At 53.7% G+C, this 21,856-nt stretch overlaps 1 protein-coding gene across 1 annotated transcript in view; it reads right to left on the minus strand.

The window, feature by feature from the left end:
* The window catches only part of TESK2 (testis associated actin remodelling kinase 2), a 599,416-nt gene that overhangs the window by 551,639 nt on the left and 25,921 nt on the right, over positions 1-21,856 (minus strand). The window contains exon 2 of the mRNA XM_078671787.1: positions 14,004-14,095. The gene's annotated coding sequence lies outside the window, so the exon portion shown is untranslated. The remainder of the gene's footprint in view (positions 1-14,003; positions 14,096-21,856) is intronic.

Here is a 21,856-nt window from a genome sequence, read left to right on the forward strand (position 1 = left end):
AGAGTGCAGGGCGCTGCAGAGCGCGGGGCGCTGTAGAGTGCGGGGCGCTGTAGAGTGTTGCGCTGTAGAGTGTTGCGCTGTAGAGTGTTGCGCTGTAGAGTGTTGCGCTGTAGAGTGTTGCGCTGTAGAGTGTTGCGCTGTAGAGTGTTGCGCTGTAGAGCGCGGGGCGCTGTAGAGCGCGGGGCGCTGTAGAGCGCGGGGCGCCGTAGAGCGCGGGGCGCCGTAGAGTGCGGGGCGCCGTAGAGCGCGGGGCGCCGTAGAGTGCGGGGCGCCGTAGAGTGCGGGGCGCCGTAGAGTGCGGGGCGCTGTAGAGTGCGCTGTAGAGTGCGCTGTAGAGTGCGGGGCGCTGTAGAGTGCGGGGCGCTGTAGAGTGCGGGGCGCTGTAGAGTTCGGGGCGCTGTAGAGTTCGGGGCGCTGTAGAGTGCGGGGCGCCGTAGAGTGCGGGGCGCTGTAGAGTGCGGGGCGCTGTAGAGTGCGGGGCGCTGTAGAGTGCGGGGCGCCGTAGAGTGCGGGGCGCTGTAGAGTGCGCTGTAGAGTGCGCTGTAGAGTGCGGGGCGCTGTAGAGTGCGGGGCGCTGTAGAGTGCGGGGCGCTGTAGAGTTCGGGGCGCTGTAGAGTTCGGGGCGCTGTAGAGTGCGGGGCGCTGTAGAGTGCGGGGCGCTGTAGAGTGCGGGGCGCTGTAGAGTGCGGGGCGCTGTAGAGTGCGGGGCGCTGTAGAGTGCGGGGCGCTGCAGAGTGCGGGGCGCTGCAGAGCGCGGGGCGCTGCAGAGCGCGGGCGCTGCAGAGTGCGGGGCGCTGTAGAGTGCGGGGCGCTGTAGAGCGCTGTAGAATGCGGGGCGCCGTAGAGTGCGGGGCGCCGTAGAGTGCGGGGCGCCGTAGAGTGCGGGGCGCCGTAGAGTGCGGGGCGCCGTAGAGTGCGGGGCGCCGTAGAGTGCGCTGTAGAGTGCGGGGCGCCGTAGAGTGCGCTGTAGAGTGCGGGGCGCTGTAGAGTGCGCTGTAGAGTGCGCTGTAGAGTGCGGGGCGCTGTAGAGTGCGGGGCGCTGTAGAGTGCGGGGCGCTGTAGAGTGCGGGGCGCTGTAGAGTGCGGGGCGCTGTAGAGTGCGGGGCGCTGTAGAGTGCGGGGCGCTGCAGAGTGCGGGGCGCTGCGGGGCGCTGTAGAGTGCAGGGCGCTGCAGAGCGCGGGGCGCTGTAGAGTGCGGGGCGCTGTAGAGTGTTGCGCTGTAGAGTGTTGCGCTGTAGAGTGTTGCGCTGTAGAGTGTTGCGCTGTAGAGTGTTGCGCTGTAGAGTGTTGCGCTGTAGAGTGTTGCGCTGTAGAGTGTTGCGCTGTAGAGTGTTGCGCTGTAGAGTGTTGCGCTGTAGAGTGTTGCGCTGTAGAGTGTTGCGCTGTAGAGCGCGGGGCGCTGTAGAGCGCGGGGCGCTGTAGAGCGCGGGGCGCCGTAGAGTGCGGGGCGCCGTAGAGTGCGGGGCGCCGTAGAGTGCGGGGCGCCGTAGAGTGCGGGGCGCCGTAGAGTGCGGGGCGCTGTAGAGTGCGCTGTAGAGTGCGCTGTAGAGTGCGGGGCGCTGTAGAGTGCGGGGCGCTGTAGAGTGCGGGGCGCTGTAGAGTTCGGGGCGCTGTAGAGTTCGGGGCGCTGTAGAGTTCGGGGCGCTGTAGAGTGCGGGGCGCTGTAGAGTGCGGGGCGCTGTAGAGTGCGGGGCGCTGTAGAGTGCGGGGCGCTGTAGAGTGCGGGGCGCTGTAGAGTGCGGGGCGCTGTAGAGTGCGGGGCGCTGTAGAGCGCGGGGCGCTGCAGAGTGCGGGGCGCTGCAGAGCGCGGGGCGCTGCAGAGCGCGGGCGCTGCAGAGTGCGGGGCGCTGTAGAGTGCGGGGCGCTGTAGAGTGCGGGGCGCTGTAGAGCGCTGTAGAATGCGGGGCGCTGTAGAGTGCGGGGCGCTGTAGAGTGCGGGGCGCTGTAGAGTGCGGGGCGCTGTAGAGTGCGGGGCGCTGTAGAGTGCGGGGCGCTGGATGGCCTGGCATCTACATTTCTAGATGTTCTACAGAACTTACTTTCTCTAGATTTGGTTCAGACTGATCAGGAGGTGAAGGAATATGTAGAGCAAGAACCCGTCCACTTATGCCACTACATCCATACTCAACAAGGGACCAAACATATCATAACTCAAAGGTAAGCAGACTACATAAACACTTGACTAACACCTCGTTAACCACTTTAATGTGGAGGTCGCAATGTTTATGGCTTCCACGCTACATAGGGGTGCCGAGAAACGGCTGGTGCTTACAATTGACAGCAGCCTGACCCAGGACAGCTCCTGCATCAGCCCCCGGCCCCTCCCATGCAGAATCCAGTAAATCATTCTGCTGAAGACATGGTCGCTAAACTGTAAATCTGCGTCAGGGAGACAACCCCTCACCTCTGTACCTCCCCGTGCACCTAGTAGCGGAGGAGAGGCACAGTTGGAACGGAAAGACCCTTACCGTTCCAATGGATTCTTGCTTGGAGATGGCGGCTCAGCCACGACCCCTAAGCAGGAGTCCTGTGCTAGACTGGAGGGGCAGAAACAACACGGACACAGGAGGGTTGGGAGGGGCAGAAACAACACGGACACGGGAGGGTTGGGAGGGGCAGAAGCAACACGGACACAGGAGGGTTGGGAGGAGCAGAAGCAACACGGACACAGGAGGGTTGGGAGGAGCAGAAGCAACACGGACACGGGAGGGTTGGGAGGGGCAGAAGCAACACGGACACAGGAGGGTTGGGAGGAGCAGAAGCAACACGGACACAGGAGGGTTGGTAGGGGCAGAAGCAACACAGACACGGGAGGGTTGGGAGGAGCAGAAGCAACACGGACACGGGAGGGTTGGGAGGGGCAGAAGCAACACGGACACAGGAGGGTTGGGAGGGGCAGAAGCAACACGGACACAGGAGGGTTGGTAGGGGCAGAAGCAACACAGACACGGGAGGGTTGGGAGGAGCAGAAGCAACACGGGAGGGTTGGGAGGGGCAGAAGCAACACGGACACAGGAGGGTTGGTAGGGGCAGAAGCAACACAGACACGGGAGGGTTGGGAGGAGCAGAAGCAACACGGACACAGGAGGGTTGGGAGGGGCAGAAGCAACACGGACACGGGAGGGTTGGGAGGGGCAGAAGCAACACGGACACAGGAGGGTTGGGAGGAGCAGAAGCAACACGGACACAGGAGGGTTGGGAGGAGCAGAAGCAACACGGACACGGGAGGGTTGGGAGGGGCAGAAGCAACACGGACACAGGAGGGTTGGGAGGAGCAGAAGCAACACGGACACAGGAGGGTTGGTAGGGGCAGAAGCAACACAGACACGGGAGGGTTGGGAGGAGCAGAAGCAACACGGACACGGGAGGGTTGGGAGGGGCAGAAGCAACACGGACACAGGAGGGTTGGGAGGGGCAGAAGCAACACGGACACAGGAGGGTTGGTAGGGGCAGAAGCAACACAGACACGGGAGGGTTGGGAGGAGCAGAAGCAACACGGGAGGGTTGGGAGGGGCAGAAGCAACACGGACACAGGAGGGTTGGTAGGGGCAGAAGCAACACAGACACGGGAGGGTTGGGAGGAGCAGAAGCAACACGGACACGGGAGGGTTGGGAGGAGCAGAAGCAACACGGACACGGGAGGGTTGGGAGGAGCAGAAGCAACACGGACACGGGAGGGTTGGGAGGGGCAGAAGCAACACGGACACGGGAGGGTTGGGAGGGGCAGAAGCAACACGGACACAGGAGGGTTGGGAGGGGCAGAAGCAACACGGACACGGGAGGGTTGGGAGGGGCAGAAGCAACACGGACACGGGAGGGTTGGGAGGGGCAGAAGCAACACGGACACAGGAGGGTTGGGAGGGGCAGAAGCAACACGGACACAGGAGGGTTGGTAGGGGCAGAAGCAACACGGACACGGGAGGGTTGGGAGGAGCAGAAGCAACACGGACACAGGAGGGTTGGGAGGGGCAGAAGCAACACGGACACAGGAGGGTTGGGAGGGGCAGAAGCAACACGGACACAGGAGGGTTGGGAGGAGCAGAAGCAACACGGACACGGGAGGGTTGGGAGGGGCAGAAGCAACACGGACACAGGAGGGTTGGGAGGGGCAGAAGCAACACGGACACAGGAGGGTTGGTAGGGGCAGAAGCAACACGGACACGGGAGGGTTGGGAGGAGCAGAAGCAACACGGACACAGGAGGGTTGGTAGGGGCAGAAGCAACACGGACACGGGAGGGTTGGGAGGGGCAGAAGCAACACGGACACGGGAGGGTTGGGAGGGGCAGAAGCAACACGGACACGGGAGGGTTGGGAGGAGCAGAAGCAACACGGACACAGGAGGGTTGGGAGGGGCAGAAGCAACACAGACACGGGAGGGTTGGGAGGAGCAGAAGCAACACGGACACAGGAGGGTTGGGAGGGGCAGAAGCAACACGGACACAGGAGGGTTGGGAGGAGCAGAAGCAACACGGACATGGGAGGGTTGGGAGGGGCAGAAGCGACACGGGAGGGTTGGGAGGGGCAGAAGCAACACGGACACGGGAGGGTTGGGAGGAGCAGAAGCAACACGGACACAGGAGGGTTGGGAGGAGCAGAAGCAACACGGACACGGGAGGGTTGGGAGGAGCAGAAGCAACACGGACACGGGAGGGTTGGGAGGAGCAGAAGCAACACGGACACATGAGGGTTGGGAGGGGCAGAAGCAACACGGACACAGGAGGGTTGGGAGGAGCAGAAGCAACACGGACACAGGAGGGTTGGGAGGAGCAGAAGCAACACGGACACAGGAGGGTTGGGAGGAGCAGAAGCAACACGGACACAGGAGGGTTGGGAGGGGCAGAAGCAACACGGACACAGGAGGGTTGGGAGGGGCAGAAGCAACACGGACACAGGAGGGTTGGGAGGGGCAGAAGCAACACAGACACGGGAGGGTTGGGAGGGGCAGAAGCAACACGGACACAGGAGGGTTGGGAGGGGCAGAAGCAACACGGACACAGGAGGGTTGGGAGGGGCAGAAGCAACACGGACACAGGAGGGTTGGGAGGGGCAGAAGCAACACGGACACAGGAGGGTTGGGAGGGGCAGAAGCAACACGGACACAGGAGGGTTGGGAGGGGCAGAAGCAACACGGACACAGGAGGGTTGGGAGGGGCAGAAGCAACAGAGACACAGGAGGGTTGGGAGGGGCAGAAGCAACACGGACACAGGAGGGTTGGGAGGGGCAGAAGCAACACGGACACAGGAGGGTTGGGAGGGGCAGAAGCAACACGGACACGGGAGGGTTGGGAGGGGCAGAAGCAACACGGACACAGGAGGGTTGGGAGGGGCAGAAGCAACACGGACACAGGAGGGTTGGGAGGGGCAGAAGCAACACGGACACAGGAGGGTTGGGAGGGGCAGAAGCAACACGGACACAGGAGGGTTGGGAGGGGCAGAAGCAACAGAGACACAGGAGGGTTGGGAGGGGCAGAAGCAACACGGACACAGGAGGGTTGGGAGGGGCAGAAGCAACACGGACACGGGAGAGTTGGGAGGGGCAGAAGCAACACGGACACAGGAGGGTTGGGAGGGGCAGAAGCAACACGGACACAGGAGGGTTGGGAGGGGCAGAAGCAACACGGACACAGGAGGGTTGGTAGGGGCAGAAGCAACACGGACACGGGAGGGTTGGTAGGGGCAGAAGCAACACGGACACGGGAGGGTTGGTAGGGGCAGAAGCAACACGGACACGGGAGGGTTGGGAGGGGCAGAAGCAACACGGACACGGGAGGGTTGGGAGGGGCAGAAGCAACAGAGACACAGGAGGGTTGGGAGGGGCAGAAGCAACACGGACACAGGAGGGTTGGGAGGGGCAGAAGCAACACGGACACAGGAGGGTTGGTAGGGGCAGAAGCAACACAGACACGGGAGGGTTGGGAGGAGCAGAAGCAACACGGGAGGGTTGGGAGGGGCAGAAGCAACACGGACACAGGAGGGTTGGTAGGGGCAGAAGCAACACAGACACGGGAGGGTTGGGAGGAGCAGAAGCAACACGGACACAGGAGGGTTGGGAGGGGCAGAAGCAACACGGAAGGGTTGGGAGGGGCAGAAGCAACACGGACACAGGAGGGTTGGGAGGAGCAGAAGCAACACGGACACAGGAGGGTTGGGAGGAGCAGAAGCAACACGGACACGGGAGGGTTGGGAGGGGCAGAAGCAACACGGACACGGGAGGGTTGGGAGGGGCAGAAGCAACACGGACACAGGAGGGTTGGTAGGGGCAGAAGCAACACAGACACGGGAGGGTTGGGAGGAGCAGAAGCAACACGGACACGGGAGGGTTGGGAGGGGCAGAAGCAACACGGACACAGGAGGGTTGGGAGGGGCAGAAGCAACACGGACACAGGAGGGTTGGTAGGGGCAGAAGCAACACAGACACGGGAGGGTTGGGAGGAGCAGAAGCAACACGGGAGGGTTGGGAGGGGCAGAAGCAACACGGACACAGGAGGGTTGGTAGGGGCAGAAGCAACACAGACACGGGAGGGTTGGGAGGAGCAGAAGCAACACGGACACAGGAGGGTTGGGAGGAGCAGAAGCAACACGGACACGGGAGGGTTGGGAGGGGCAGAAGCAACACGGACACAGGAGGGTTGGGAGGGGCAGAAGCAACACGGACACAGGAGGGTTGGTAGGGGCAGAAGCAACACAGACACGGGAGGGTTGGGAGGGGCAGAAACAACACGGACACGGGAGGGTTGGGAGGGGCAGAAGCAACACGGACACGGGAGGGTTGGGAGGGGCAGAAACAACACGGACACGGGAGGGTTGGGAGGGGCAGAAACAACACGGACACGGGAGGGTTGGGAGGGGCAGAAGCAACACGGACACGGGAGGGTTGGGAGGGGCAGAAACAACACGGACACGGGAGGGTTGGGAGGGGCAGAAGCAACACGGACACAGGAGGGTTGGGAGGGGCAGAAGCAACACGGACACGGGAGGGTTGGGAGGGGCAGAAACAACACGGACACGGGAGGGTTGGGAGGGGCAGAAGCAACACGGACACAGGAGGGTTGGGAGGAGCAGAAGCAACACGGACACGGGAGGGTTGGGAGGAGCAGAAGCAACACGGACACGGGAGGGTTGGGAGGGGCAGAAGCAACACGGACACGGGAGGGTTGGGAGGGGCAGAAGCAACACGGACACAGGAGGGTTGGGAGGGGCAGAAGCAACACGGACACGGGAGGGTTGGGAGGGGCAGAAGCAACACGGACACGGGAGGGTTGGGAGGGGCAGAAGCAACACGGACACAGGAGGGTTGGGAGGGGCAGAAGCAACACGGACACAGGAGGGTTGGTAGGGGCAGAAGCAACACGGACACGGGAGGGTTGGGAGGAGCAGAAGCAACACGGACACAGGAGGGTTGGGAGGGGCAGAAGCAACACGGACACAGGAGGGTTGGGAGGGGCAGAAGCAACACGGACACAGGAGGGTTGGGAGGAGCAGAAGCAACACGGACACGGGAGGGTTGGGAGGGGCAGAAGCAACACGGACACAGGAGGGTTGGGAGGGGCAGAAGCAACACGGACACAGGAGGGTTGGTAGGGGCAGAAGCAACACGGACACGGGAGGGTTGGGAGGAGCAGAAGCAACACGGACACAGGAGGGTTGGTAGGGGCAGAAGCAACACGGACACGGGAGGGTTGGGAGGGGCAGAAGCAACACGGACACGGGAGGGTTGGGAGGGGCAGAAGCAACACGGACACGGGAGGGTTGGGAGGAGCAGAAGCAACACGGACACAGGAGGGTTGGGAGGGGCAGAAGCAACACAGACACGGGAGGGTTGGGAGGAGCAGAAGCAACACGGACACAGGAGGGTTGGGAGGGGCAGAAGCAACACGGACACAGGAGGGTTGGGAGGAGCAGAAGCAACACGGACACGGGAGGGTTGGGAGGGGCAGAAGCGACACGGGAGGGTTGGGAGGGGCAGAAGCAACACGGACACGGGAGGGTTGGGAGGAGCAGAAGCAACACGGACACAGGAGGGTTGGGAGGAGCAGAAGCAACACGGACACGGGAGGGTTGGGAGGAGCAGAAGCAACACGGACACGGGAGGGTTGGGAGGAGCAGAAGCAACACGGACACATGAGGGTTGGGAGGGGCAGAAGCAACACGGACACAGGAGGGTTGGGAGGAGCAGAAGCAACACGGACACAGGAGGGTTGGGAGGAGCAGAAGCAACACGGACACAGGAGGGTTGGGAGGAGCAGAAGCAACACGGACACAGGAGGGTTGGGAGGGGCAGAAGCAACACGGACACAGGAGGGTTGGGAGGGGCAGAAGCAACACGGACACAGGAGGGTTGGGAGGGGCAGAAGCAACACAGACACGGGAGGGTTGGGAGGGGCAGAAGCAACACGGACACAGGAGGGTTGGGAGGGGCAGAAGCAACACGGACACAGGAGGGTTGGGAGGGGCAGAAGCAACACGGACACAGGAGGGTTGGGAGGGGCAGAAGCAACACGGACACAGGAGGGTTGGGAGGGGCAGAAGCAACACGGACACAGGAGGGTTGGGAGGGGCAGAAGCAACACGGACACAGGAGGGTTGGGAGGGGCAGAAGCAACACGGACACAGGAGGGTTGGGAGGGGCAGAAGCAACAGAGACACAGGAGGGTTGGGAGGGGCAGAAGCAACACGGACACAGGAGGGTTGGGAGGGGCAGAAGCAACACGGACACAGGAGGGTTGGGAGGGGCAGAAGCAACACGGACACGGGAGGGTTGGGAGGGGCAGAAGCAACACGGACACAGGAGGGTTGGGAGGGGCAGAAGCAACACGGACACAGGAGGGTTGGGAGGGGCAGAAGCAACACGGACACAGGAGGGTTGGGAGGGGCAGAAGCAACACGGACACAGGAGGGTTGGGAGGGGCAGAAGCAACAGAGACACAGGAGGGTTGGGAGGGGCAGAAGCAACACGGACACAGGAGGGTTGGGAGGGGCAGAAGCAACACGGACACGGGAGAGTTGGGAGGGGCAGAAGCAACACGGACACAGGAGGGTTGGGAGGGGCAGAAGCAACACGGACACAGGAGGGTTGGGAGGGGCAGAAGCAACACGGACACAGGAGGGTTGGTAGGGGCAGAAGCAACACGGACACGGGAGGGTTGGTAGGGGCAGAAGCAACACGGACACGGGAGGGTTGGTAGGGGCAGAAGCAACACGGACACGGGAGGGTTGGGAGGGGCAGAAGCAACACGGACACGGGAGGGTTGGGAGGGGCAGAAGCAACAGAGACACAGGAGGGTTGGGAGGGGCAGAAGCAACACGGACACAGGAGGGTTGGGAGGGGCAGAAGCAACACGGACACGGGAGGGTTGGGAGGGGCAGAAGCAACACGGACACAGGAGGGTTGGGAGGGGCAGAAGCAACACGGACACAGGAGGGTTGGGAGGGGCAGAAGCAACACGGACACAGGAGGGTTGGGAGGGGCAGAAGCAACACGGACACGGGAGGGTTGGGAGGGGCAGAAGCAACACGGACACGGGAGGGTTGGTAGGGGCAGAAGCAACACAGACACGGGAGGGTTGGGAGGGGCAGAAGCAACACAGACACGGGAGGGTTGGGAGGGGCAGAAGCAACACGGACACGGGAGGGTTGGGAGGGGCAGAAGCAACACGGACACGGGAGGGTTGGGAGGGGCAGAAGCAACACGGACACGGGAGGGTTGGGAGGGGCAGAAGCAACACAGACACAGGAGGGTTGGGAGGGGCAGAAGCAACACAGACACAGGATGGTTGGTAGGGACAGAAGCAACACTGACACGGGATGGTTGGTAGGGGCAGAAGCAACACGGACACGGGATAGTTGGTAGGGGCAGAAGCAACACGGACACGGGAGGGTTGGGAGGGGCAGAAGCAACACGGACACGGGAGGGTTGGGAGGGGCAGAAGCAACACGGACACGGGAGGGTTGGGAGGGGCAGAAGCAACACGGACACGGGAGGGTTGGGAGGGGCAGAAGCAACACGGACAAGGGCGGGTTGGGAGGGGCAGAAGCAACACAGACACGGGAGGGTTGGGAGGGGCAGAAGCAACACGGACACGGGAGGGTTGGGAGGGGCAGAAGCAACACGGACACGGGAGGGTTGGGAGGGGCAGAAGCAACACAGACACAGGAGGGTTGGGAGGGGCAGAAGCAACACAGACACAGGATGGTTGGTAGGGACAGAAGCAACACTGACACGGGATGGTTGGTAGGGGCAGAAGCAACACGGACACGGGATAGTTGGTAGGGGCAGAAGCAACACGGACACGGGATGGTTGGTAGGGGCAGAAGCAACACGGACACGGGAGGGTTGGGAGGGGCAGAAGCAACACGGACACGGGAGGGTTGGGAGGGGCAGAAGCAACACCGACAAGGGCGGGTTGGGAGGGGCAGAAGCAACACAGACAAGGGTGGGTTGGAAGGGGCAGAAGCAACACCGACAAGGGCGGGTTGGGAGGGGCAGAAGCAACACAGACAAGGGGGGCAGAAGCAACACAGACAAGGGTGGGTTGGGAGGGGCAGAAGCAACACAGACAAGGGCAGGTTGGGAGGGGCAGAAGCAACACAGACAAGGGCGGGTTGGGAGGGGCAGAAGCAACACCGACAAGGGCAGGTTGGGAGGGGCAGAAGCAACACCGACAAGGGCAGGTTGGGAGGGGCAGAAGCAACACCAACAAGGGCAGGTTGGGAGAGGCAGAAGCAAGACCGACAAGGGCAGGTTGGGAGGGGCAGAAGCAAGACCGACAAGGGCAGGTTGGGAGGGGCAGAAGCAAGACCGACAAGGGCAGGTTGGGAGGGGCAGAAGCAAGACCGACAAGGGCAGGTTGGGAGGGGCAGAAGCAACACAGACAAGGGGGCAGAAGCAACACAGACAAGGGTGGGTTGGGAGGTGCAGAAGCAACACAGACAAGGGTGGGTTGGGAGGGGCAGAAGCAACAGACAGGGGCGGGTTGGGAGGGGCAGAAGCAACAGACTTGGGCGGGTTGGGAGGGGCAGTAGCAACACAGACAAGGGTGGGTTGGGAGGGGCAGAAGCAACACAGACAAGGGGTACAGAAGCAACATAGACAAGGGTGGGTTGGGAGGTGCAGAAGCAACAGACAAGGGCAGGTTGGGAGGGGCAGAAGCAACACAGACAAGGGTGGGTTGGGAGGGGCAGAAGAAAAAGACATGGTCGGGTTGGGAGGGGCAGTAGCAACACAGACAAGGGTGAGTTGGGAGGGGCAGAAGCAACACAGACAAGGGGTGCAGAAGCAACACAGACAAGGGCGGGTTGGGAGGTGCAGAAGCAACACAGACAAGGGCGGGTTGGGAGGGGCAGAAGCAACAGACATGGGCGGGTTGGGAGGGGCAGTAGCAACACAGACAAGGGTGGGTTGGGAGGGGCAGAAGCAACACAGACAAGAGGGGCAGTAGCAACACAGACAAGGGTGGGTTGGGAGGGGCAGAAGCAACACAGACAAGGGGTGCAGAAGCAACACCGACAAGGGCAGGTTGGGAGGGGCAGAAGCAACACAGACAATGGTGGGTTGGGGGGGCAGAAGCAACACAGAAAAGGGTGGGTTGGGAGGGGCAGAAGCAACACGGACACGGGAGGGTTGGGAGGAGCAGGAGCAACACCGACAAGGGAGGGTTTGGAGGGGCAGAAGCAACACAGAAAAGGGTGGGTTGGGAGGGGCAGAAGTAACACAGACAATGGTGGGTTGGGGGGGCAGAAGCAACACAGAAAAGGGTGGGTTGGGAGGGGCAGAAGCAACACCGACAAAGGCTGGTTGGGAGGGGCAGAAGCAACACAGACAAGGGGTGCAGAAGCAACACAGACAAGGGCGGGTTGGGAGGGGCAGAAGCAACAGACAGGGGCGGGTTGGGAGGGGCAGTAGCAACACAGACAAGGGGGGCAAAAGCAACACAGTCAAGGGGGGGCAGAAGCAACACAGTCAAGGGGGGGCAGAAGCAACACAGACAAGGGGGGGCAGAAGCAACACAGACAAGGGCGGGTTGGGAGGGGCAGAAGCAACACCGACAAGGGCGGGTTGGGAGGGGCAGAAGCAACACCGACCAGGGCGGGTTGGGAGGGGCAGAAGCAACACCGACCAGGGCGGGTTGGGAGGGGCAGAAGCAACACCGACAAGGGCGGGTTGGGAGGGGCAGAAGCAACACCGACAAGGGCGGGTTGGGAGGGGCAGAAGCAACACCGACAAGGGCGGGTTGGGAGGGGCAGAAACAACACCGACAAGGGCGGGTTGGGAGGGGCAGAAGCAACACCGACAAGGACAACGGTGGGGAAAAGAAATCAGTACTTCAAAGGCAGCATAAGCAGCCGGTAGCTTTGAAGATTTAATATGAAACTCTGTAGCGGGAACATATTATTTGGATGTCGGAGGCAGCTGCTCTAAGACGCTTATATATTTGTGTTATCAAGCATGCTTGCTGAATATTTGTTGGAACAGAGGAACAGGACGGTCTGAATTAAAAATGATTACACATCTCCAGAATCAGATTAGAATTAATAACATCCAGACAGCTTACACTCAAGTGCCACTCAGCATTCCTGTGGTTAGCAAGGTCACTACATTTGACCCGTGGGACCTACTGGTCTCTCCAATGGTTTTAGGCCAGGCTTCACAGTATCCCTGAAGGTCCGCAGCATGGCTTCAGAATTTTAAAAACTGAAGGGAAAAAAAAAAGGGCATGATCATGCCTACATAATGATAGGCATTTTTTTCCTGTTTAATTACTGATCCGAGTAGGTTAGGTAACTAAACATAAAAAAATGTGAAAGCTTTAAATGTAGAGAAGGTGGGGGAAGCAACACTGAGGAGGCGGAAGCCACATGGAGGGCACAGGTAGGAGAAGAAACAACCGGCAAGAGACGAATGCATATGAGGGGGGAAACAGAGGGACAGGTGTGGAGGCCGGGGGACGGGAGCAAGTAAGCATCGTGTCAGAAAAACAGTGAGGGGTAGGGGAAAAAAACACTGGAGGTAAAGCAATGTGGGAGAGGAGGAGTACAGAGCGAACGCAACAGAGAGCAGGCAGGAGAAGCAAATTGATTAAAGAACACGAAGTACAGAAGAGAGAAGAATATGAGGGAAACAGATGGAAGAAAAAAAAAACGGAGTGCTTAACCGAAAAAGTAGTGCTTGAAAAGCAGCAGTGGAAGCATAGAAGCTAACCCTTCAAAAGTGATGGTAAAGAGGTATTTCTCCATGGGAGGGCAAAACACAAGACTGACAAGTTGTGGCACAAAAAAAGAAGCAGGCAAACATGATTAACAGGAAACCCAACCAATGGTAAGCAACGTCAGGCCCAAGCTCCTACATGCTCTTGGCAAGTCCATAAGATGTCTCACAACAGACAGCACAAGCGCTGTATTGTAGGTGAGAAAGTTGAGGCAGCTGTCACCAATGCAAAATGTTTCTAGGGCGCTTCAGGAGAACAATCTGGTGAAACGACAAATCCAAGGTTTAGACAACATTTACAAAAAAGTGTCCAAAAAAGAGCAAACTTCAATGACTGAAAACACGTGCCGTAGGCAGCGGAAGAGGGGTGCAGTCAACAAAATAAGACACATTTGAGTCTGATTAAGTGTATGCTACAAAAAATTTTGCAGCATCTTGTTGATATAAGTAGCTGGAATCATGATTGCACAACTTGATTGTACTTTAGTTATCAATCTTGTAACAAACGTTCTGAGTTAGATCTACTAGGATTCAAAGACCCCTTGCATCACCCCAGGACAAAAAGACACTTCATTATACCTTTTAAAGACATCAAAAAATGTAGTTCTCCTGATTCTTCTGCAAATCTACCCCAAGTAGACATTTACTGATTGAAAATGGGTGGCAGGACACATCTTCCTTTTGACCCGTACCCGCTTGCAGTATGAAGTGATATACTAATATAGATAGCATACAGCAAAGGTTCATGTACACTAATGGCTGTTATCCAAAAGACCCAGACCCGCATGCACGCCTTACCTTGAGCTATCCAACAGCAACCAGGGCAATGGGTGAATTCCAAAGAGAGTCTCTCATACCAACATCCTACAGGCCCACAGCTCCTCATCTCCCTGCAGAAACAAACAGCGATAAGATGAAATTAGAACAAAGGAAATCTCCTTGATTAGGGAGGTAGCATTAAGAATAGGACTTGGGTTAAACAAGATGCATTTCCTGCTCTTGGGGACATCTGTGATTAATGATTCCATCCCTTTTAGTATTGAATATTATTGTTCCCTCCTTTAGAGGACAAGGACATTTTAAACACCAGCTCAAAATGTTATAAGACGGCCTGACTGTGTGCAAGGAAGCTAGGGTCTGATCTACTATTCTCATTCGGAAACTAGTCCGGTGCAATTTGCACACTGATTAGGTCGCAATAACTAAAGAGCCAGTCTATTTATAATAGGCAGCACTACAAATGGTCGATTAGCAGGGGGTATGGGTGTTCGAAAAACAACCTGCTTAATGAATTTCAAGAAGAAAAACAGTGATATGTATATAAAGATGGGGGCTAGAAACATTGGTCATGCTTTATGGCTTTTCCGGTTGAAATAAAGAATTAAACGAACTGGACACTTTTCAAGATAGTTTTCTTTCACTTAAGAAACGCATTAGCTTTTAAGTCCATTGAATGCCACGTAATGTAAACCCCTTTTTTATTCTTTTTGTTTTCAAGCAAGAATAATTTATTATATTTTGCTGTCACTGTAACAGTCATTCATGTACCTTTTCCCACAAGTCTACGGAATCACAGCTCACAGTTTCCAAATCACATTCAACCAATACAGCAGCAGTCCCTGTCCCTTTTTTGATATGTGTAGAGGTTGATAATTCACCATCATTCATATTTAAATTGTAAAATCTTATTTACTGTGGATATAAGTGCAAAAGGGTTGGGTGCACTGCTATCCCAAGTACAGGATGGCAGGGAAGTGAAAACACCATTTACAACTCGAGCCCTGAATGCTGCAGAACAAAAGTACTCTAATGTACTCATAAAGCGTTTTCCTGTATGTAGGCTTCAAATAATGTTAGATACTTTTTGTGGAATATACTATATGTGAGGCATACAGATCACAGGGCACTCACTGGTCAAATTGCTGATGACTAAACGATCAGTGAATGCCTCTCCAAAAATAAGCTGGATGTTTGGATAATAAAACTACAATTTTAGGGCAGGACAACGTAGCAGCAACGTTTTCAAAATGATGGACGAGAGAATGCTTGGTTACAGGAGTATAGTTGGTAATGCTACATCTAAACAAGAATGGATGCAGAGAGCAGGCATGAGAAGTTGGTAGGAATGAAGGATTTGCCTGGTGAGGGTAGGAAAGAAGTGTGAAGGATAAGTTGTTTGAGAATACAAAAATGTGGTGAAAGGGTAGGCTGATAAGTTTGAATTTTTTTAATCAAGCACTTGAAGGGTATTTGAGATGAAGCATAATCAAGAGATGTGTAAGGGAAAAGTTCAATTCATATGAAATCGACCGAATAATTGAGGGCATGGCAAAGCGGTATGGGCTTGGAAACAGTTAGTGCACCTTAGGTCTGTTACCAATTCCTGAAACGGTGTAGAGACAAGTTGATGTTGCTATTTCAGGGTCACTGGAGTGTCTCAATGGACGTTTTTGAAATGGAGTGGGTATGGCTGATTTGTCCAAGTTCACCCAAGTTGGATTTTGTGTTGAAAGTAACTATGTTTGATAGGATAAGACTATTGTGAAAGGGTTTTGTTGAGAAAATGAGTATTTAAGAGTCTTTTTTATGGATAGAAAAGTGTACAATTGAGGATAAAGGAAATACTAGTTTTAATCAGGCAAAGGTGCAACACCGACTAACTGCTCTGTACAAGTTGAAAGTGAACAGACTGGTGGAAAGGGTTAATCAGACACTTATGGATAAAATGCAGTCGACTTAAAAGTAAATTGCTGGTCAAGGTGTAGGGACTTGGAAGAGTGATTGTGGGAATATAGTACTACAAACCATAATGCTACAGGGTGTGCTATGCTTAGGATGATAAGAGGAAAATATGTGACAACAAAAGTGTGCCAGGTGTAGGTGGGGCGTGAAGGTGAATGTATGAATTTGAAGGAAAAGGATAATATTGGCAAAAAGCAAGTGAAGTATAAAAACAGTATGATGGGGTCAAGAGTACGAGGCTGGTTAAGTTGTTTCCTAGCAAATAGGTATGTGAGAAAAAAACTGTTTTGTAATTAAAAAAAAGTGACGCGAAGTGGCATGATGTTTATGTTGTGAAGGTGGGTACAGTTAGGCAGGGCTCTTAAGAATGGTGTGTCTGTGTCTTCATTCGTGTTTTAAAGATCAGCAAGGAGAAGTAAGTGTTGTAATCTGCACATGCTTTATGGCTGTGTACAGATCAATTATCCATGTTGTGATGATATTTGATATATTTCTGCATTATATTACCTCAATGTAGAATCAGAATGTGTGGGTTACCGTTGGCACTTCATCTGTGCCCAGCTCACTTTAGGTCCTGCCCCAGAACCTCAATATGTTCAGGTGCAAACTTAGACTTGACCATTCCAAAATACTCATTGTTTTCCTTCTCGGCCATTCAGTCACAGATTTACTTTATTCAGCTTCGAATTAATGTATTTTTGAATAATTAATTTCGACCGAATTTTTTGTCTTGGACAGATGGTCTTTCATTTTCTCTAGAAAGTGCAGCAATTAATGGATGTGAAGGATCCAGGCTATGCAGCAGGAAAACAGGCCAAACTCATCCCTCCTCCATCAGCAATCCTGACAAGTATGATCCCTTTGTAGTGAGTGAGATGCAGTGTATATTTGACAAACCTGTCGGTGTGTGCATCACAGAAAAACAAATCCACTTTTGTAGCATCTAATCAAGGAGCTTTGTTCCTGAAGCGGTGTGAATTCAGGTGATTTTTTGTAAAAAGCTGTGGAGCAATATTCTTTTAGCAGAGGAGAGGTTTTTTCTGGCTCCACGATGTCCTACTTGTGGAATCTTTTCCCGGTGGGAGACTGAAAAAATATATTACTAACTGTGACCTGTAAATCTCCAAATTTGGTTCTGGGGTTCTTTGCCATCTCTAGGCGCATCATAAGTTCTGTTCTTGGGACACACTAGCTCTGACACGCACTCATCGGTAGAGTGACAACCATCTTCAACTATCTCCATTTGTTAATAACATGTAGAACGACAGACTGAGCAGATAGGATTACTTTCGACACCCTTTAGACAGCTTTTGACATGGGTATGATGTGTTACCACATATCCGAATGCTGCAAACCAAACTGACAAAAGTTTCTGATTGTATACAGTGGTGATGGCGCTCTTCTGGTGATCTAGAAACGAGGTGCACCTGTTTAGCAATATCGAATTCCAATAACCTTCTTAATTGGCTTGGAAGCAGTTGAGGTGCACTTTGGCACACAACACTTCTGAATTTTAGCTCATATGATGGAAGATGTCTTGAATCAGGAATAGGCGAGAAGTATATGAACATTAAATGTATACTTCTACGTAAAAAAAATACAATCTTAAGATTTGGGTACTTTTTTGTTTATACACAACACTGTAAATGTACCAAATAAAATATCTAATCTTAATTCAAAGCCTGGCTCGTGAAACTTCGGGGAAAATGTAAAAATGTTAAATGGTGGATTTTCTGTTGACATACTAGATGCAAAATTGAATTTAAAATGATACACGGCCATAAAATGCACAATTACTCAGACATTCCAAAATAGATTATTATGTGCTGCACAAATTATCAGGCTAAAAAGCGAAGTTCGGGAAGATCGCAATTCAATGGTTATGTACTTGGGGATTCAAAAAGGACACCATTCTTACTGTAACTTGTCTGAGTGGAAGAAGGTGGCTCCAGATGTACAATACTGAGAGCAAAGGGTGGTGTAAAAAGGGCTATCTTTAGTTTTTAAATAAAAATTGCAATAACATGCCTACACGTTTTTAATTAAGGCTTTTTCTTCTATGAGGTGGCATTTGTAGAGTACTCATTACCAAATCAACATGGTGCTAAAGTAGTGTACCGCAAAACTCAGCATGAAAAAAGTTTCAGAAGCCATCTGAACTGCACGAGATTAGATTCGGCACAAAGCGGATACATTCGGTTATGTTTAGTGAAAGCGACAAACCAGAACAAGCATTTGCAATGCAATAGGTCTAGTCTTTGTGCGAGTTCGAGGTATTGTCATTGTAAATTACAATGCCTTTCATTTATGTGTTTTGAAAACCTGCAAGCGGTGCGTAAACACGCACTTTATACTAATAGTCCTTGCTTACGAGAAGCAAGGCTGGCAGTAAATGAGACGCAGTTACTGCCAGCCTTGCTTCTCGTAAGCAATGACTATAAGTACAAAGTGTGCGTTTACGCACCGCTTGCAGGTTTTCAAAACACATAAATAAAAAGGTAGTCATTTACAATGCCAATAGCTCAAACTCTCGCAAAGGCAAGACCTATTGCATTGCAAATGCTTGTTATCTGTTAGGCACCAGATTGCTTTGGCTTGAGTGCCTGATGCTTACAATGTTATGAAGCATAATGTAGTTGATGAACAATTGATTAACTGCCTACACAGCCGAGGCTTATGAAAGTCTGTGTGTTAGCGAGCAAAACTTTATTCGCATGTACATTTTGTAATTTTCCACAAATGTAGATTAGCCAGAAAGAATGGTCCCAGGTAAAAGAAATATTCAGCACTTTTATGGAGTGATCACTCTCACGCAGTGTGTGAAAGCTTATAAGGAACAGCACGGGTTAAAATGTCCCAGTTCATTTGTACCAGGTCACCTATCTAGATACATGTGCAAGAATTCAATAAGAATTCATATCATCGCTGCTTGATTACAGTAGCAGAGTAGTTTATCTGTGGTGCTGCATTACAACTCGCAGTCAGTATGTAGTATAATGCATGCGCCCGGGAGATCAAGGATGCGTTTGAGTGCGTTAGTTAATTTACCACTGTAGATATAGTTTTACTTTAACTGAGAAAACAATACTTGAATGTAACAGCAGATGTAATGGAATATAACAGCAGTTGGCCCCTTCACATCACGATAGATAGAAAAAGAAAAAAAACACCCAAATGAAATGTCGGTGGCAGGAGAGACAAGTGTTTGGTGCTGTTTCCTTCTGTGTAATTCAAAGCCAATATGATATATATTACAGAAGTGATTTACTAAAATATTCATGCTTCCATCCACCATGCACAAAATAACCTAACAAGACGTCATGCTCTCTTAGTGCCTTCAATTGGGCCGAGGATAACATGATCCATCTAACCAGAGCACTAGTGAGAATGTTCCTTTGTTGCACGCCTCTCAGATCTCGCTATCTGGTTAACAAAAACTCACTACTATATGTGTCGCACAGCTAACAAATAATTCTCCGCCATCCTCGGTCAAAAGGTGCAACTTTCATCTAGGCTAGCGAACGAATGGGTGTGACCACTGTTGAAGAAGGTCTCTTTGTGGAGCGAGCGAAGGAGCCTTTGCTAAAGCTGTACTCTATGTGCTCTACAATTTCTGACGTCTCCTCTTGTGCGCCTCTGGATCTTAGGACTGCATAGGATATGGAGGCTTCTGCCGTGCACAGAACGTCGAAGATGTCGGTGAGAGCAATTACCCTTTAGCAAGCCTCTAACAATTGCTGGAGTGAGACTTGAGAGAGAATGGAGTTTTTTGACGCTGAATGGAGCAGACGAAGTCTGTTGTGATGTACAGCTCCATCCAGTATCCTTGACCGCGTGCTGACAATCGCAGTTTCTGTCATAATACCAGGCGTGAGCAGGTCGTGGGCGTGGAACTGCCATACCTTTCTCTGTGTGAGGTTGAGAAGGCAATACTTTAACACATAATTAAGTCTGCCTACCGCACAGCAGAAATTACTTTTACTGGAATGTGCTTAACTTGTAGGAAAACAGGGATATGTATACCTCACTTACTTATGTGTTAAAGTATTGCCTTCTCAACCTCACACAGAGAAAGGTACCTCCCCTGGACACCCTGAAATTGGCACTGGGTGTGTCCGAAAAACTTGTTCCACTGCCTGAAACAGTAGTTTCATTGCCGCCATTGTAAAATATATATGGTGCAGACACTAGTCCAGTGACGTCACGGCCAGAGCTGCCGACTCTCGAGCTGGGCAATCCGGTTCGAATCTCGGAGCAGCTTAACAGCCTGTGAATCACATGGTTTTAAAAAAGTCAATTACTGAAGACCATAATCCACTCCCGAAGTTAAAATACCTACATCTGCTAAAATCTGCATCACAGAGAAAGGAACACCATATGGCGTAATAGCTAATGCGGCATGGCTTTGGAGCTGAAGAGCAGGATTCAAGTCTCCATGTCGACTCACCATCCGATTCTAGGCTATTCGCTCGATTTGCCGTGGAAAATGTAAACAAATAATTTAAGCAGCCTCTGCCAAATGTAAACAATTTAGTTTCAGTGGCCTCATGGAAAGTATTAGAAGTCCTCATACGTCACTGTACAAAGATGGCGTTGGCCTGTCAAAATGGCTCGTAGTAAAAGAGGACAAGGCGGTAACAAGTAAGCCTAACTGCCAATCACGGGCCAGCATTTAACAAACGCTGACACAAGCCAATTAAAAAGAAGGGCGTGGCTTAAAGCCCCCTTCTCAAACAGGATCGATTACAAAAGCCCTTGCATGGCGAGAGCAGCGCATGCGCGATGCGAACGCCAGACGAGACCTAAAAACAGGACGCAGTCCATCCAGTCAGCACATAAGCAGAGGAATGAATACAATAATCAGTCAATCTCCGCATCTAGACAGTTGTACTCCCACCACCCTCTCCAGATCATCTCATGCTTGCGAGGGCAACCCCGGGCTTCATATATGGGTCGTTCCAGTTGGGCACACCAGTTCACCCCCCCCCCCCCCTTTGCCATTCTGATACTAGGGGGGTCCCCGGGGACCTACATTTGTAAGCGATGTATCATCTTGCTTTGCTACCAACATTGTCACCCTCAAAAAACTGCATTACATCCTCTGGCACCCTCCCTAGCCCCCCCCCCCCTCCATATCTACAGTAACCCCAAGAGCACCAAACTAGGCGTGAGGGCAAGTTGGCTGCCCAACACTTCAGAAAGTTCCCTACCGATTTCTTCCCAGGAGGACACCAGTTCAGGGCAGGACCAAACAACGTGATAGAAATCTGCATCAAGCAGCGAACATCTGGGCAGTGTGCCTTAGCTGACCTGTTGGCTCGATGAAGCTACTGGGGGTCAAATATTTGACAAGCAAATAGTGGAGTTGAACAAGCCCGAGATGTGTGGAGATCGCCAGTTCCCTTGGGGCCAGTCCAGCCTCACGCCAGTCTGCATTGTTCGGTGCTCCCCCAAGGTCTCCTATTTCTGCTTCACTCTAAGAAAAAAGGCCCAGCCATTAATGATGAGCGAACAGTACATCAGAGCAATAGCTCCTTTCTGCATCTTCCACGTCATCAACTTTGCTTGCAAGGGGCCATATCTGCGTGTTCACAGGGAGGATGGCTGTCCGGGCATGTCACAACTGCAGATATTTAGGATACTGGATTTGGAGAGCTGACTGTTCCCTCAGTGCCTGAAATGAATTCATATGGGAACTCACCCAAAAGTCCCCCAGGAAGGCAATACCTAGACCAGCTGCATGACACAGCCATATACCCTGCCAAATGGGGGGTCTGCTCAGTAAAGCGACAGTCTCAACCCAAATAATCCAAGCGCCACCCTCCAGCAAGACGTCACCCTTGTACACATCCGGAAGAGAACTGGAGTTCGGGTCCATAAAGCATGCCCATCAGTTGTCGGAGCCTTGC

This window comes from Lissotriton helveticus, chromosome 1_2, assembly GCF_964261635.1.
Source record: "Lissotriton helveticus chromosome 1_2, aLisHel1.1, whole genome shotgun sequence".
NCBI lineage: Eukaryota > Metazoa > Chordata > Amphibia > Caudata > Salamandridae > Lissotriton > Lissotriton helveticus.